This window comes from Sapajus apella, unplaced genomic scaffold, assembly GCF_009761245.1.
Source record: "Sapajus apella isolate SASKATOON/1434 unplaced genomic scaffold, GSC_monkey_1.0 scaffold48, whole genome shotgun sequence".
NCBI lineage: Eukaryota > Metazoa > Chordata > Mammalia > Primates > Cebidae > Sapajus > Sapajus apella.
Genome location: NW_022436988.1, coordinates 5,678,237 through 5,693,584, shown reverse-complemented (window position 1 = coordinate 5,693,584; position 15,348 = coordinate 5,678,237). Strand labels below are relative to the sequence as shown.

The 15,348-nt window shown below is 50.6% G+C and overlaps 1 protein-coding gene and 1 pseudogene across 2 annotated transcripts in view; both read left to right on the top strand.

Annotated features, from left to right (window-relative positions):
* The window catches only part of SEPTIN9 (septin 9), a 208,151-nt gene that overhangs the window by 7,697 nt on the left and 185,106 nt on the right, over positions 1-15,348 (top strand). The gene's annotated exons all lie outside the window — the stretch shown is intronic.
* Positions 1,440-2,619, top strand: LOC116525404 (annotated as a pseudogene).

Sequence of the window (15,348 nt, the reverse complement as noted above, 5' to 3'; positions counted from 1 at the left end):
GGGTTCAAGCAATTCTCCTGCCTCAGCCTCCCAAGTAGCTGGGATTATAGGCACGCGCCACCACGCCCAGCTAATTTTTGTATTTTTAGTAGAGAGGGGGTTTCTCCGTGTTGGCCAGGCTGGTTTCAAACTCTTGACCTCGGGTGATCCACCCGCCTGGGCCTCCCAAAGTGCTGGGATTACAGACATGAGCCACTGCACCTGGCCTGCATTATGCTTTTGTAAAATTATTATTATTATTTTATTTATTTTTTAAGGAAAGCAATCTAAACTATAGGCTGTATCTCTTCTTTCTCTTTTGCTTTTTGTCAGTTTTCTGTTTTGCTTATTGCCAACAAACATGAACAGGAAATTGAAAGGAAACTTCGATACTTATTGGCTGTAGCATTTTTATTTATTTATTTATTTTTGAGACAGACTCTTCTTACTCTGTCGCCCAGGCTGGAGTGCGGTGGTGCGATCTCGGCTCACTGCAACCTCTTCCTCCAGAGTACAAGTGATTCTCCTGCTTTTGCCTCCTGAGTAGCTGGGATTACAGGCACGTGCCACCAAGCCTGGCTAATTGTTTTGTATTTTTAATAGAGACGGGGTTTCACATGTTGGCCAGGCTGGTCTGGAACTCTTGGCCTCAGGTGACACACTCGCCTCAGCCTCCCAGAGTGGTGGGATTACAGGCCTGAGCCACCAGGCCCAGCCACGGTCAGCGTTTTTGATCACTGGCCACCCTCCACGTGATCCGTGATTTTCCCCTTGGCTCACTGGCCCTGCCCCTGTTCATCTGCTCACCTTTCTCATGCGTGTGGTTTGTTCATGGGGTTTGTAATTCGGTCTAACCAGGAAATGGAAACTGCTTGAACATTTATTTAAAAAATTTTTTTTTCTTTTTCAAGACAAGGTCTCACTGTGTCTCCTTGGCTGAAGTGCAGTGGTGCGATCATGGCTCGTTGCAGCCTCAAACTCCTGGGCTCAAGTGATCCTCCCTTCTCAGCCTCCCAAGTAGCTGGGACTACAGGTGCATACTATATGCCTGCCTAGTTTGTTTTTATTTTATAGAGACAGGGTGTTGCTTTGTTGCCCAGGCTGCTCCCGAACTCCTGACCTCAATCAATCCTCCTGACTCAGCCTCCCAAAGTACTACAGCTACAGGCACGTGCCACCACGCCCTGCTAATTTTTGTATTTTTTTTTTTTTTTTTTTTTGGTAAAGACAGGGTCTTAGGCCAGGCGCGGTGGCTTTCACCTGTAATCCCAGCACTTTGGGAGGCCAAGGCGGGTGGATCACAAGGTCAGGAATTTGAGAACAGCTTAACCAACATGGTGAAACCCCATCTGTACTAAAAATACAAAAAATTAGCTGGGTGTGGTAGCGGGCACCTGTAATCCTAGCTACTCAGGAGGCTGAGGGAGGAGAATTGCTTGAACCTAGGAGGCAGAGGTTGCAGTGAGCCAAGATTACGCCATTGCACTCCAGCCTGGGCAATAAGAGCGAGACTCTGAACTTGAGTTGGAAGAGGCGAGTCTGGTCTCAGAATGGAGGGCCATGACCCAAAGGAGCCTGAGCAGTTGAGAAAACTGTTTATTGGTGGTCTGAGCTTTGAAACTACAGATGATAGTTTAAGAGAACATTTTGAGAAATGGTGCACACTTACAGATCGTGTGGTAATGAGAGATCCCCAAACCAAACGTTCTAGGAGCTTTGGTTTTGTGACCTATTCTTGTGTTGAAAAGGTGGATGCAGCAATGTGTGCTCGACCACACAAGGCTGATGGGCATGTAGTGGAACCAAAGACAGCTGTTTCTAGAGAGGATTCTATAAAGCCTGGCGCCCATCTTGCAGTGAAGAAAATTTTTGTTGGAGGTATTAAAGAAGATATGGAAGAGTATAATTTGAGAGACTACTTTGAAAAGCATGGCAAGATTGAAACCATAGAAGTTATGGAAGATAGGCAGAGTGGAAAAAAGAGGATTTGCTTCTGTAACTTTCGATGATCGTGATACAGTTGATAAAATTGTTGATCAGACATACCACACTATTAATGGGCATGATTGTGAAGTGAAAAAGGCCCTTTCTAAACAAGAGATGTGGTCTGCTGGATCCCAGAGAGGTCGTGGAGGTGGATCTGGCAATTTTATGGGTCGCAGAGGAAACTGTGGCCGTGGTGGAAACTTTGGTGGAAGAGGAGGTTGTGGTGGTGGAGGTGGTGGCAGTAGAGGCAGTTATGGAGGAGGCGATGGTGGATACAGTAGATTTGGTGATGGTGGTAACTATGGCTGGGGTCCTGGTTATAGTAGTAGAGGGGGCCATGGTGGTGGCGGGCCAGGATATGGAAACCAAGGGGGTGAATATGGTGGCGGTGGTGGAGGATATGATGGTTACAATGAAGGAGGAAATTTTGGCGGTGGGAACTACGGTGGTGGGAACTGTAATGATTTTGGAAATTATAGTGGACAGCAGCAATCAAATTATGGACCCATGAAAGGGGGCAGTCCCTATGGTGGTGGTTATGGATCTGGTGGTGGAAGTGGTGGATATGGTGCAGAAGGCTCTAAAAACAGCAGACAAGGGTTACAGTTCTTAGCAGGGGAGAGAGCGAGGAGCTGTCAGGAAAGCTGCAGGTGACTTTGAGACAAGTCGTCCCAAATGCATCAGAGGAACTGTCAAAACCTGCCACAGAAGGAGCGATGATCCATGCTCAGAAGAGTTACCGCAGCTTGAACAGGAAACCCTTCTTGTTCGGGACTGCCGTAGCCACAGTTTGTGAAAAGAGCAGCTATTGATTAATGCAATGTGGTGTCAATTAGATGTACATTCCTGAGGTCTTTTATCTGTTGTAGCTTTTTCTTTTCATTACATCAGGTCTATTGCCCTGTAAACTGTGGTAGTAGTACCAGGAATAAAAACTTAAGGAATTTTTAACTTTAAAAAAAAAAAAAAAAAAAAAGACGGGGCCTTACTACATTGCCCAGGCTGGTCGTGTACTCCTGGGCTCATGTGATCCTCCTGCCTGGGCCTACTGAAGTGCTGGGGTTACAGGTGGGAGCCACAGTGCCTGGTCCACTGGAACATTTAGAACAAAAGGACCTAAAGGCACAGAACTTCTTATACAGATGATCGGAGTGGTGAAGGCCAGATAGGGAACGGAGGGGCAATCAGCAGGAAATCAAAGTCGTGTAGGCTTATACAGCTCTCTAAAGGTATAGATGCAATGATTCATTTAGAATGAGAAAATAACAATAAATTATAAATTACAAGCAGCTGTTAAATATCACAGCCATCACGAAATGCAGAAGTGCAGCAGTCAGCTACCAGTCACAGCTCCAAAGTAATATTTCTTCCACGTTTGGACATTACTTCTTCAATATGATGACTTTGTAATATTGTTTTCTACTTTGAGAATAGAAAACCACTCAGGCTGGATGTAGTGGCTCATGCCTGTAGTCCCAGCACTTTGGGAGGCCGAGGCGGGTGGATCACTTTAAGCCAGGAGTTCAAGTTCAGTCTGGGCAGCATGGTGAAACCTTGCCTCTACTGAAAATACAAAAATTAGCAGGGCATGGTGGCACACACCTGTAGTCCCAGTTACTCAGGAGGCTGAGGTAGGAGGATCGCTTGAGCCCAGGAGGTCGAGGCTACAGTGAGCCGTGACCATGCTACTGCACTCTAGCCTGAGTGAGAGAGCGAGACCCTGTCTCATGAAGGAAGGAAGGAAGGAAGGAAGGAAAGAAAGAAAGAAAGAAAGAAAGAAAGAAAGAAAGAAAAAAGGCCGGGCGTGGTGGCTCACGCCTGTAATTCCAGCACTTTGGGAGGCTGAGACGGGTAGATCACTTGAGGTCAGGAGTTTGAGACCAGCCTGGTCAACATGGTGAAACCCCATCTCTACCAAAAATATAAAAAATTAGCCAGGTGTGGTGGCACGCACCTGTAATCCCAGCTACTTGGGAGGCTGAGGCAGGAGAATGGCTTGAACCCAGGAGGCAGAGGTTGCAGTGAATCAAGATCCAGCTTATACGACAGAGCAAGACTCCATCTCAAAAAAATAAAAATTAAAATTAAAAAAGCTCATTAATCTCCCTTGTTGATCCAATTTCGTTTTTATTTTTGGTATTGGGGATGTGCACAAAAGTGGCAGTTGATGTGGAGTTGGTGGTGCGGCTACAATTTTTTTTGTTGGAGAAATACAGGAATTCTGGTAAATCCTATTTTTTTAATGTGATTCCCATCAAGAAAGAAGTAGGGAACTGGGGGTTATTTCTAATTGCATATGAGGCATTTGTGCACGTATTTCTGACCAGAGAGACTTTCCTGTTTTGACACTGAAGGAACTGAACCCTTTGCTTACAGCCTCGCCTCTGGTGATGGGAGTAATTTTCCACTGGACCCGAGCACTTCAAATCTCTCCTGTCTCCACTGCGCACATTTTTCCGGCGCCAGGCACCGCAGGACATGTTCGTGTCTTGTGATTTTTGATTCTGCGTGGTAGGTGGAATTGGAACGGTGAGCGGAGCTAGTATTCCTGGAATCCGTTTCCGCACCGGGATGGCGAGCAATAACTGAACTATACATGGAAATAAATGGGAACTACATAAATATAACCCGACTAAAGCCAAACTAAATATCTTTCCAGTTCAACTTCTCCTTAGCAGGAGCCCCCACGTGACAGCAAGCCTCCGTTTCCACCTCACAGGAGAGAAAGTGTGACGGGCAGGAACTCGAGGCTGGAAATGAACAGGGATGGTAATTGTAGGTAAAATATTTTCCATTTTGTAAATGTACAAAGAAATGTTTGACCCGATGGACATGTGGTTAGGGCCCTCCCTTTTCAGTGCGTGGAGAGGGACTCGTGCAGGCAGGGGAGGGGTTCTTAGCATTGTGAGGGCCACCTGGAGATTGGCAGCAGGGTGCCACCACCACCCCTAGGTCCGGGGGTAAGAGGGAGGAAGCCCTGGGACCTGAGTCCAGGGGCCAGAGTCCCCTGCTGGGAGCCCAAACAAAGGTGGGACTCTGGCAGGCGCTGGGGTGACACAAAGGACAAACCCTCCTGCTGGAGAAGCCTTCCAAGGCAGAGGCAGCGGAGAACTCCCCGGCCCTCCGCTGCTCCCACCTCCCAGGCTCCTTCTAAGCCTGTTGTTGGTTGAATCCAGCCCAAAGCCAGCAGGCCTGGGGACCTGGACACCTGAGCCAGCAGAGGGTCGGCATTTCTCCCACACAAAGGAGGGAACGAGAAGGGGGAGGTACATGGGGGCAATCAGGCCAGGACCCGCATAGGATGTGCAAACAGGAGCTCCCCTCTCTTCCCACCCCAAATGGCGTCTGCAGCCAGCCTCTCTTCCCCGTTGTCAGACAGCAAGAGGAACCTGGTTCCCGGCACCAGCCACCCCTCCGTGGAGGCCCCTTTCCTCTCTGGCCTTTGCTTGCAGTCACTGGCGATGCAGTGGACCATGTCTTCTGGGGAGTTGGATCATGAACGTGGTTTCTCGTGTATTATGGACTGAACTATTCCTCCCCCTTGAATTCCTGCGTTGGAGCCCTAACTCCCATTGCAACTGTAATTGAAGAGAGGGCTTTTAGGGAGGTAATTAAGGTTAAATGAAGCCACAGGGCGGGACCCTAATCTCATAGGATTGGTGTCCTTGTAAGAAGAGGAAGAGACACCAGCGATCTCTCTTCCCCACCCCACCCCGTCGCTTGTAAACAGGGGAAAGGTGATCGGAGGACACAGCAAGGAGGTGGTTACAAGCAGGAAGAGAGGCCTCTGGGAACCAGCCCCGACGGCACCTTCATCTGGGACTTTGGGCCTCTCGAACGGAGACATGCATTTCTGTTGTTAAAGTCACTCCCTCCACAGCAATCTGGGTGGCAGCCTGAGCTGACCAAGGCAGCATCTGCATCAGCCAGGGCTCTCCAGAGAGACAGCCAACAGGAGGTGGGTGGATGGACGGATGGGTGCATGGGTGGATGGCTAGACAGACAAGCAGACAGACAGAGAGATAGAGACGGACAGACAGACGGGCAGACAGACAGGCAGACAAATGGATACAGAGAGAGATAGATGACAGATAGGCAGACAGACAGACACAGACGGGCAGACAGACAGACAAATGGATAGATAGAGAAACAGATAGATGACAGCAGGCAGACAGACAGACAGATGGATGATAGGCCGGGTGCAGTGGCTCACACCTGTAATCCCAGCACTTTGGGAGGCCAAGGTGAGCAGATCACTTGAGTTCAGGAGTTTGAGTCCAGCCCGGACAACATGGTGAAACCCTATCTCCATTAAAAAAAAAAATTAGCTGGGCCTCATGGTGTGTGTCTGTAGTCCAGCTACTAGAGAGGCTGAGGCAGAAGAATCGCTTGAAACTGGGAGGTGGAAGTTGCAGTGAGCTGAGATCATGCCACCACATTCCAGCCTGGGCAACAAAGTGAGACTCCATCTCAAAAAGAAAAAAAAGGTAGATAGATGATAGATGGATAGCTAGATAAATGATGGATGGATGATAGGTAGATGGATGATAGACAGATAGACAGGCAGACAGATAAATTGATTAGATAGATGATAGATGGACAGATAGACGATAGATGATGGAGGCTGGGCGCGGTGGCTCACGCCTGTAATCCCAGCACTTTGGGAGGCCGAGGCGGGTGGATCACAAGGTCAAGAGATCAAGACCATCTGGTATCAACATGGTGAAACCCCGTCTCTACTAAAAATACAAAAATTAGCTGGGCATGGTGGCGCGCGCCTGTAGTCCCAGCTACTTGGGAGGCTGAGGCAGGAGAATTGCTTGAACCCAGGAGGTGGAGGTTGCAGTGAGCCGAGATCGCGCCATTGCACTCCAGCCTGGGTAACAAGAGTGAAACTCCATCTCGGAAAAAAAAAATAATAATAATAAGATAGATGATGGATGGATAGATAGGCAGATAGACGGATAGAAATATGATTGATTGATAGATAGGAAGGAATTTATTTCGGGAATTGACTCATGCCATTGTGGAGGCCGAGATGTCCCACAAAAGGCCATCCATCGGTAAGCTAGAGACCCAGGAAAGCCAGTATTGTGGTTCAGTCCAAGACTGCAGAACTCAGGACTGGGAAGCTGTTGGTGTTAACTCTTTTTTTTTTTTTTTTCTTTGGGACGGAGTTTCGCTCTTGTTACCCAGGCTGGAGTGCAATGGCGCGATCTCGGCTCACCGCAACCTCCGCCTCCCGGGTTTAGGCAATTCTCCTGCCTCAGCCTCCTGAGTAGCTGGGATTACAGGCATGCGCCACCATGCCCAGCTAATTTTTTGTATTTTTAGTAGAGACGGGGTTTCACCGTGTTGACCAGGATGGTCTTGATCTCTTGACCTCGTGATCCACCTGCCTCGGCCTCCCAAAGTGCTGGGATTACAGGCTTGAGCCACCGCGCCCGGCCTGGTGTTAACTCTTAGTCCAAAGCCAGAGGTTTGAGAGCTTGCGGGGACTGCTGGAGAACTGGGAGTTCTAAGTCCAAGGGCAGGAGAAGTCATCCCAGCTCCAGGAGAAAGAGAGGGAATTCACCTTTTCTCTGCCTTTTTATTGTCTGTCAGTGGAATAGTGGCATCCACATTGATGGAGGATATTTACCACTCAGCCCACCAACTCACATGCCCATCTCCTCCAGAACCACCAACATAGACGTCCCCAGAAGTAATACACCACCAGCCATCCCTTCGTCCAGCCAAACTGACCCCTGACATCAGCCACCACACAGGCTCAGCAGAATCGCAGTTGCGCGGTGATGGCCTCCATCCCGCCTACAGAAGTTGGAGGTGAAATATTGCACAAGCCCGTCATTCTCTCAGGCTCCTTCCAGTTGTCTGTTCTTTTAAAAATGAGTTTATTGGCTGGGCGAGGTGGCTCATGCCTGTAATCCCGCACTCTGGGAGGCTGAGGTGGGCAGATCACAAGGTCAGAAGTTTGAGAGCAGCCTGTCCAATACAGTGAAATCCCATTTCTACTAAAAAGCACCAAAATTAGCCGGGCGTGGTGGTGCACACTTGTAGTCCCAGCTACTCGAGAGACTGAGGCAGGAGAATCACTTGAATCCGGGAGGTGGAGGTGGCAGTGAGCTGAGGTCATGCCACTGCACTCCAGCCTGGGTAACAGAGTGAGACTCCGTCTCAAAAAAAACCCAAAATGTATTTATTGAGCACCTGCTCTATGCCACGCGCTCTGATAAGCACTGGGGCACAGCAGTGAGCACACAAGCACTATTCTTTCTTGGCATTTACATACAGTAGAAGGAAACAGAGAATCAACGAATTCATCAGTTCCAGAAAACTGTCAAATAGGACTAAGAGCTATGCTGAGAATTGAGATAAGGTGATTGCATAGAAAGTGACTGATGGCTGCTTTGGAATGAGTGGTGAGGGGTGACAGAGAGGATGACAGCTGAGTTGAGATTGGGAAGACAGGAAGGAGCCAGCAGTGTGAGGACTGGGCTGGGAGCGAGCTTGGTGCATTCCAGGAACAGCAAGAAGGCCAGAGGGGCTGCAGTGGGGCAGGCGAGGGGGAGGAGGGAGGCACAGGTCACAGAGGAGCCTGGGGCCAGATGGAGGACCCTTCCTCCAAAACTCAGTTGTTTTCTCTGTAAAAGGAGAACGTGTCGCCTCCAAAAGTCACACATGCCAGCACAGTGTCTGGTTCATGATATGCCTTCAGTAGGCGGTGAGCATGGCTGCTCTTGTTATTACTACATTATAATTACCAGGCATAATGGGGTCACCAGGCTTTGCATTTACAGCAACGTAAGGGTGTCAGCAAGCTTCCCTGGGGAACCCATCTCCCCTCACTAAGTTCCTGAGAGCCTGACAACCAGCTCAATGTAGCGAGAGCTGCAGCTGCCTGGTGGACTGGAATCTTGAGCCACAGGCCAGGACGCTTCCATTTTAGCGGAAACCTCTACTTGAGGAAGTGGGTTGATGGCAGAAAGGGGGTTGGGGGGTGTGCCATGGATGTTTCTGGGTTACTCTGACCTCCTGGGGAGCCTTCCCACCATGGCTGCTGTAGAGAGCTCAGCTGCAGTGTGGATGAGATGCAGCTCAGCCTTAAATTCATTGTTTATCGGAAAACCTTACATGGGAGGTGGGACGTTTTCCTGTTGGTTCTCTCAGCCTCCAGTTGCTTTTGCTAGTGCAGAGATTCTCGCCTGGGTGTGTGGCTGGGGCTCAGGATGCCCCACGGGTGTGTGGAGATGGGGGGTCGGTGTCTTCTCTCATGCCTCTGAACCTCCTCCTCCTGCCTTTCTGTATTTTGTTGCTTCCCGGCCTCTCCCACTTTGGTGTGTTGGAATATCATGCAATCCAATCCACAGGCTGACTTTATCATTTTATTTTATTTTGTAGACAAGGTCTCTGTCACTCAGGCTGGAGCGCGGTGGTGTGATCGCAGCTCACTGCAGCCTTGAACTCTGGGCTCAAGAGAGGCTCCCTCCTCAGCCTCCCAAGTAGCTGGGATTAAAGGCACAGATAGATAGATTTGCTAAATGATAAATAGGTAGATGATAGATGGAGAGATAGATGACAGATAGATAATAGTCTTACTTTGCCAGGGCTGGTCTTGAATTTCTGGGCTCAAGCGATCCTCTTGCCTCAGCCTCCCACAGTGCTGGGATTATAGGCATGAGCCGCTGTACCTGGCCTAGGCTGGCTTTAAAAGCTCCTCACTCTCTGTGCATCCTGATGATATCTGTCTCCTAGAGTAGCCTCTTTGGCTTCTGACACTTTGTAGCTATTGTTGGCCAGCTGCGGCATGTGAAGCTGAGGCTCAGCAGAAGGGCAGTCCTGTCCAAGGCCACGTGGCTCAGGGCTAACACTCAGACCTCAGTGTTTTTATCTCCCTCCTGGTGGCTTCCACCCTTAGTGCATCTCTGGAGGTGCAGTAAGGAGGCCCGAGGGAGCTAAAGGCCAGGCTCCAATCAGCTAGGAATTAAAAACGGCTGTCTCTGTGCTCCTCTGTCAGTCTACCGCTCCATTATCTCCCCCGACAACTAATTCAGTTTGAATTTCAGATAAACAAGGATTAATTTTTAGTATAAGCATATCCTATAATACATTTGGGATATACTTATACCTAAAAATGATTCACTGTTTGCTGGCCTCAGTAGCTCATGCCTGGAATCCTAGTGCTTTGGGAGGCTACGGTTGGAGGATTGCTTGAGTCCAGGAGTTCAAGGTTACAGTGAGCCATGATCCTGCCACTGAGTCTCTGCTTGTGGGTGACAGAGCAAGATCCCTATTTCTTACAAAAAAATTGTTCATTGTAAAAAAAAAAGTTCATTGTTTATCTGAAATCCAGGTTTAACTGAACATCCTGTATTTTATATGAGAACCCTAGAGTCCCAGAGTCCCAATGCCCACTGGTAAAACTTTGCAGGGAAGCTCTGTGGGTCCTTGGCTGGCACTGATGCCCTGTGATGTGCAAGGCCATCTGGGAGATGGGCACCTGCTGCCCGTGCAGGCAGAGCAAGGCCCTGGGCAGGCATGATCTGATCTCACCATCCCCAACCTGGGGGCCAGATGGCATTGGCAGCTTGCCACCAAGACAGGGGCTGGTCACCAAGAAAGGGGCCACCTCCGTGGGCCATCTTTGGCTTCCGGCCCTCCCCCTAACCCTCTCCCTACCCCAAACAGAGGCCAGAGGCACTGCATAAGAAGCAGCGTGCTGCCTCCTTTGCTTGGAATTTTGTAGTTAGGTAGACGTTTATCCTTCTCACAGGAGCTGGTGGGCCACAAGTGCCCCCTCCACTTTCCAGGGGGAATGTGGTTGGGACCCTCGGCCTTGAGGTAGGGTGCTGTTCTTTTTTTTTTTTTTTGAGACAGAGTCTTTCTCTATCACCCAGGCTGGAGTGTAGTGGCATGATCTTGGCTCACTGCAGCCTCTACCTCCCAGGTTCTAGCGATTCTCCTACTTCAGCCTCCTGAGTAGCTAGGATTACAAGCACATGACACCACACCCAGCTAATTTTTGTATTTTTAGTAGAGATGGGGTTTCACCATGTTGGCCAGGCTGATCTTGAACTCCTGACCTCAGGTGATCCACCCACCTCAGCCTCCCAAAGTACTGGGATTACAGGCGTGAGCCCCTGCGCCCGGCAGGCAGGTGCTGTTCTGCTGAGAATAACACCTTCTGCAGTGTTCATTCTCCTGTAGAAGCAAGTTCCCATGGCAAGGGGATTGCTCACCTCACGGATGAATAAATTGACTTTAATCCACAGCCCCAGGTTGGGGAAAGGTTGTTGTATGAGGCGGGTGGGGTGGGCGTGGGGGTGGGGAGGTGAGGGCAAGCCCAGGAGGGCCTGGTGCCCAGTGTACCTCTTCAGGGCACACTTCCAGGTAGCAGAGGCCAAGGACAGAGGGGAGGAGAAGAGGGAGGTGCCCATTATCTCCTTATCTCAGCTTCCTCTGCAGATATGCTTGAGTGTTTTACTTGTCAAGTCTGGAATTTAAACCTTTGACTTTGATCCAGCCCTTCGCAGCTCCTGTAAGCAAACTGAGCCTCAGAAAAAGGGAGTGGGGAGTGAAGCCTGCGTATCCTGGACGCGCCCACCCCAGGCTCGAAGTGGGAAGGAGGCGCAGGGAAATGGGGAGGCAGGGATGACCCGGCCGAGGGTCTCCATGGCCCGTTTCCCCAGGGGCTCTCTCAGGAGCTCATTACACTTTCATTGTTATGATTTTTAAATAGGGATGGGGTCTCACTATGTTGGTCAGTCAGGTCTCCAACTCCTGGCCTCAAGCCATCCTCCCACCTTGGCCCCACAAAGTGCTGAGGTTACAGGCATGAGCCACTGCACCCGGTCTCTCGCAGGAGTTTCAAGAAAAAAGTTGGGAATAGATTCTTTTCTGTAGATGACTTCTTGTCATTATTGAAAAGGGATGTTTATGCACAAGGAGGTTTCATAACGCCTCGTCCTAAAAAGCTCCCTTTTGAGAAAATGATGACTTTCGATAGAGAAGAGACTGCCCAGGCCTCATTCATTGTCAGCACAAGGGCAGAGCAGGGCTGTGGCCGTGTCACCCTCCTCTGAGACAGCCCCATCCCTGCTCTGCCCAGGGGTTCAAAAGTCTGGTCTATTTGAGACCCCAGAGGGGTTTGGAGTGGCCGTCTTGCATCGCGGGTGGGGTCAGAAGGATCTGAAGTGACCTTTGGGAAGGCCAGGGTGGCGGGTACATTCCGAGACCATTAACAACAACGACACATCAAATAGGGTCTGCTCGGATTCTGAGGGCCCGTTTAAACATTTCCACTGCGTGACTTACCAGATTCCAGCATAAAAACCCAGGTAAAAGAAAACATAGCCGGCGTGGCTATGTAATCCCAGCTCAAGGTCGAGGCAGGAGGATCGCTTGAGACCAGGAGTTTGAGACCAGCCTGGGCTACCTGAGACCCCATCTCTGAAAATAAACAAATAAAATACTTTCATGCTCTGTGTCTTTCCTCTATCTAGGTTCCCCAAATTACATGCATTGGGGAAAGCCCATTAAGAGAACTCCCTGGCCAGGCATGGTGGCTCATGCCTGTAATCCCAGCACTTTGGGAGGCAGAGACAGGTGGGATCACCTGAGGTCAGGAGTTCAAGACCAGCCTGGCCCACATGGTGAAACCCCGTCTCTATTAAAAACACAAAAATTAGCTGGGCGTAGTGGCAGAGGCCTGTAATTCTGGCTACTGGGGAGGCTGAGGCAGGAGAATTGCTTGAACCTGGGAGGCGGAGGTTGCAGTGAGCTGAGATCATGCCACTTTACTCCAGCCTGCCGACAGAGTGAGATTCCCTCTCAAAAACGAACAAAAACAGTATCATTTATTGAGTTTTAGTTTTGTGCCAGGCACTGTGCTTGCACTGTGGGATCCCATTTACTCTGAATAACCTATGGGTAAGCACCATCTCCGTCCCCAAGGAAACTGAGACTCAGGAAACGGAAGTCATTTGCCAGGCCCACAGCAAGGCCTGGCAAAGTCTGCATTCCAATTCTGATCACTGACTCCAGGCTTTCCTGCCTCCTTTGCCTCTCAAAACTCAAATACTGTGGGATGACTCCAGACAGCTAGATTTCAATCATCTCCTCTCCTTCTGAGTATGTTTTATTTTAAAATCACATAAAAATAACTCAGTTCTCAACTGGAGCCGTGGAATCGTTAGATGTCTTGGAGACTTCTCCAGCTACCTCTGCTGGACTCAGACACAGGCCTGAATAATTAGGTCCAAGGAGCTGAACTGGAGCTGCTCGTGGCCAGAAGTCTCTCCCCGGGAACAATGGTGGGGGCAGTGGCCTCGCTGAGCCTGGCAGTTTGTTCAAGAGCAGGGGACGCTCAGGCTGCTCTCGCCTTCTTCTTATGAACAGAGTTTGCTTTGCATCTTCTCTGTGCCAAGGGCTGCCAGGCACCAGACGTCCGTTTTGGGCAATCAGAAAAATAAACACTGTAAATAAAACAAAAACTCCACCCAAGAAATCGGAGACAGACACTGTTTTCCCCACCGTTTCTCCACCCCCATGCCGGGTTTCGGAGAGTGGGCCAGCACATTTCCTAGGGATGAGATGCCCTGGGCTATTTAACCTGGATGGAACCTCTTCTATTTTACTTTTGCCCAGTGTCAGAGGGCAGAGGGCGGGGGTGGTGTCCATCTGGCCCAGGCAGGAGGACAGGGCAGCCTTTGTGGCTAGCATCCCCTGCAGAGATGTCTCAGCCAGAAGTGACTCGATCCTCAGGAACATGTGGCCCATCCTCTGCTGGGCTGGCCACTCCTCACCCTCCGTTGTTTCCATAGTGGAGTGTGCTGGGTTTATGGGCACAGCTGTGGTCCACTCTCAGCCCTGGACAGCGGGATGTCCCAGCGGTGCACTGATGGTATGCGCATGGGGACGTGTGGAACAGGGCATAGTGACCCCATGCGTGTTATTGCGGTGTGGCTCGCAGTCAGGTGTGTGAAGGGGGTGCTCACAGCCAACATGGAAGTGAGCTGAGCTGGGGCTGGAGGGACCCAGGCTCACTGTGTGCCGCTCAGCAGCCTTGGGAGCAGGGTTCATCGTCCTCCTGGCTCCTCTCCCCTCCTGGCCCCGGGCAGCCCACCGGCGCCGCACTTGGGGTCGTCTCTCCTGGTCTTAAGGGGGCTGTCATTTCTGGGAGGCAGATGCTGGCCCCTCCATCCCCATCTACTGGAGATCTGTGTCAAGGTCAGCCTTTCTGTCTGGAGGGGATGGCTGGGAACCCCCGGGTTTTCCTGGTGGGGCTTTTGTTGCTCAGAAGTGAGCAGAGTGAGCTGGCACCAAGAGGGGGATGCTGGGTGAGGTCACGAGCATGGCTGGGGCAGGCTGGGGGTGCTGGAAGTGAATTCTGCAGCTGTATGACCTTGGGCAGTTTGCCCAGCCCTAAGCCTCACTTCCTCCTCTGTGAAATGGGGCGGGAGCACCTGCCGGCTGAGGTTGTGGGTTGCGAGAATTGGAGCTAAGGGACAGTTCACAGCCTGCCGTCAGACCCTAGCAAGCAGAAGGGGGTGTCCCTGCTCCGCATCCTCTGGCCCCTCCTTCAAGGTTCAGCTTGGTCTTCATCACCCCGGTGAAGCCTCACTTGTTACTCCAGGCATCAGTTCCCACACCCTCTTTGTGCCACATGCGTTTCTCATGGCATTGCTTTACCTGGAGGGTGGGTTTGACTAAAATTGGGGCACATCTTGGGGTTCCCCCCAGCACCAGAGAAGTTCAGGCTTAGTAGAGATGGGTACCCTGTCAATACCAGTTCCACGAAGGACACACTCTGCCCATTCTGCTGCCAGTTGCTGAGTCTGGTGTCCTGTAGTTATGGAGCATGGGTACAGGCCTGGGCAGCTGGACATGAAGGCCAGGTGTGTAGGTTGCTCTGCCTCAGCTCTGAGCCTTTAGAAACGAGCTGGCTGCAGCTGTTTCCATCTGGTCACAGCTTAGGAGTGGGGTGTGGAATGGATGGAAGGATGGATGGATGGATGGATGATGACTGGATGGGTTGATGGATGGATGGATGATGGGTGGATGGGTGAAGGGCTGATGGATAGGTGGATTGGTGGGTGGATGGGTGAATGGATGCCTGGAGGGGTGGTGGGGTGGATGGGATCCATGGTTGAATGGATAGATGGATGGATAGGCACATGAATGAATGAGTAGGTGAATGGGTAGATGGGTGGATGGGTGGATGGATGGGTGGATCAATAGATGAGTGGGTGTATGGATGAGTGGGTGGATGGGTGGGTAGATGGGTGAGTGGATGCATGGGTGGGTGGTGTAGATGAGTGGGCAGATGGGTAGATGGATGGGTGGGTGGATGGATGGATGGATGCATGGGTGGGTGGATGGATG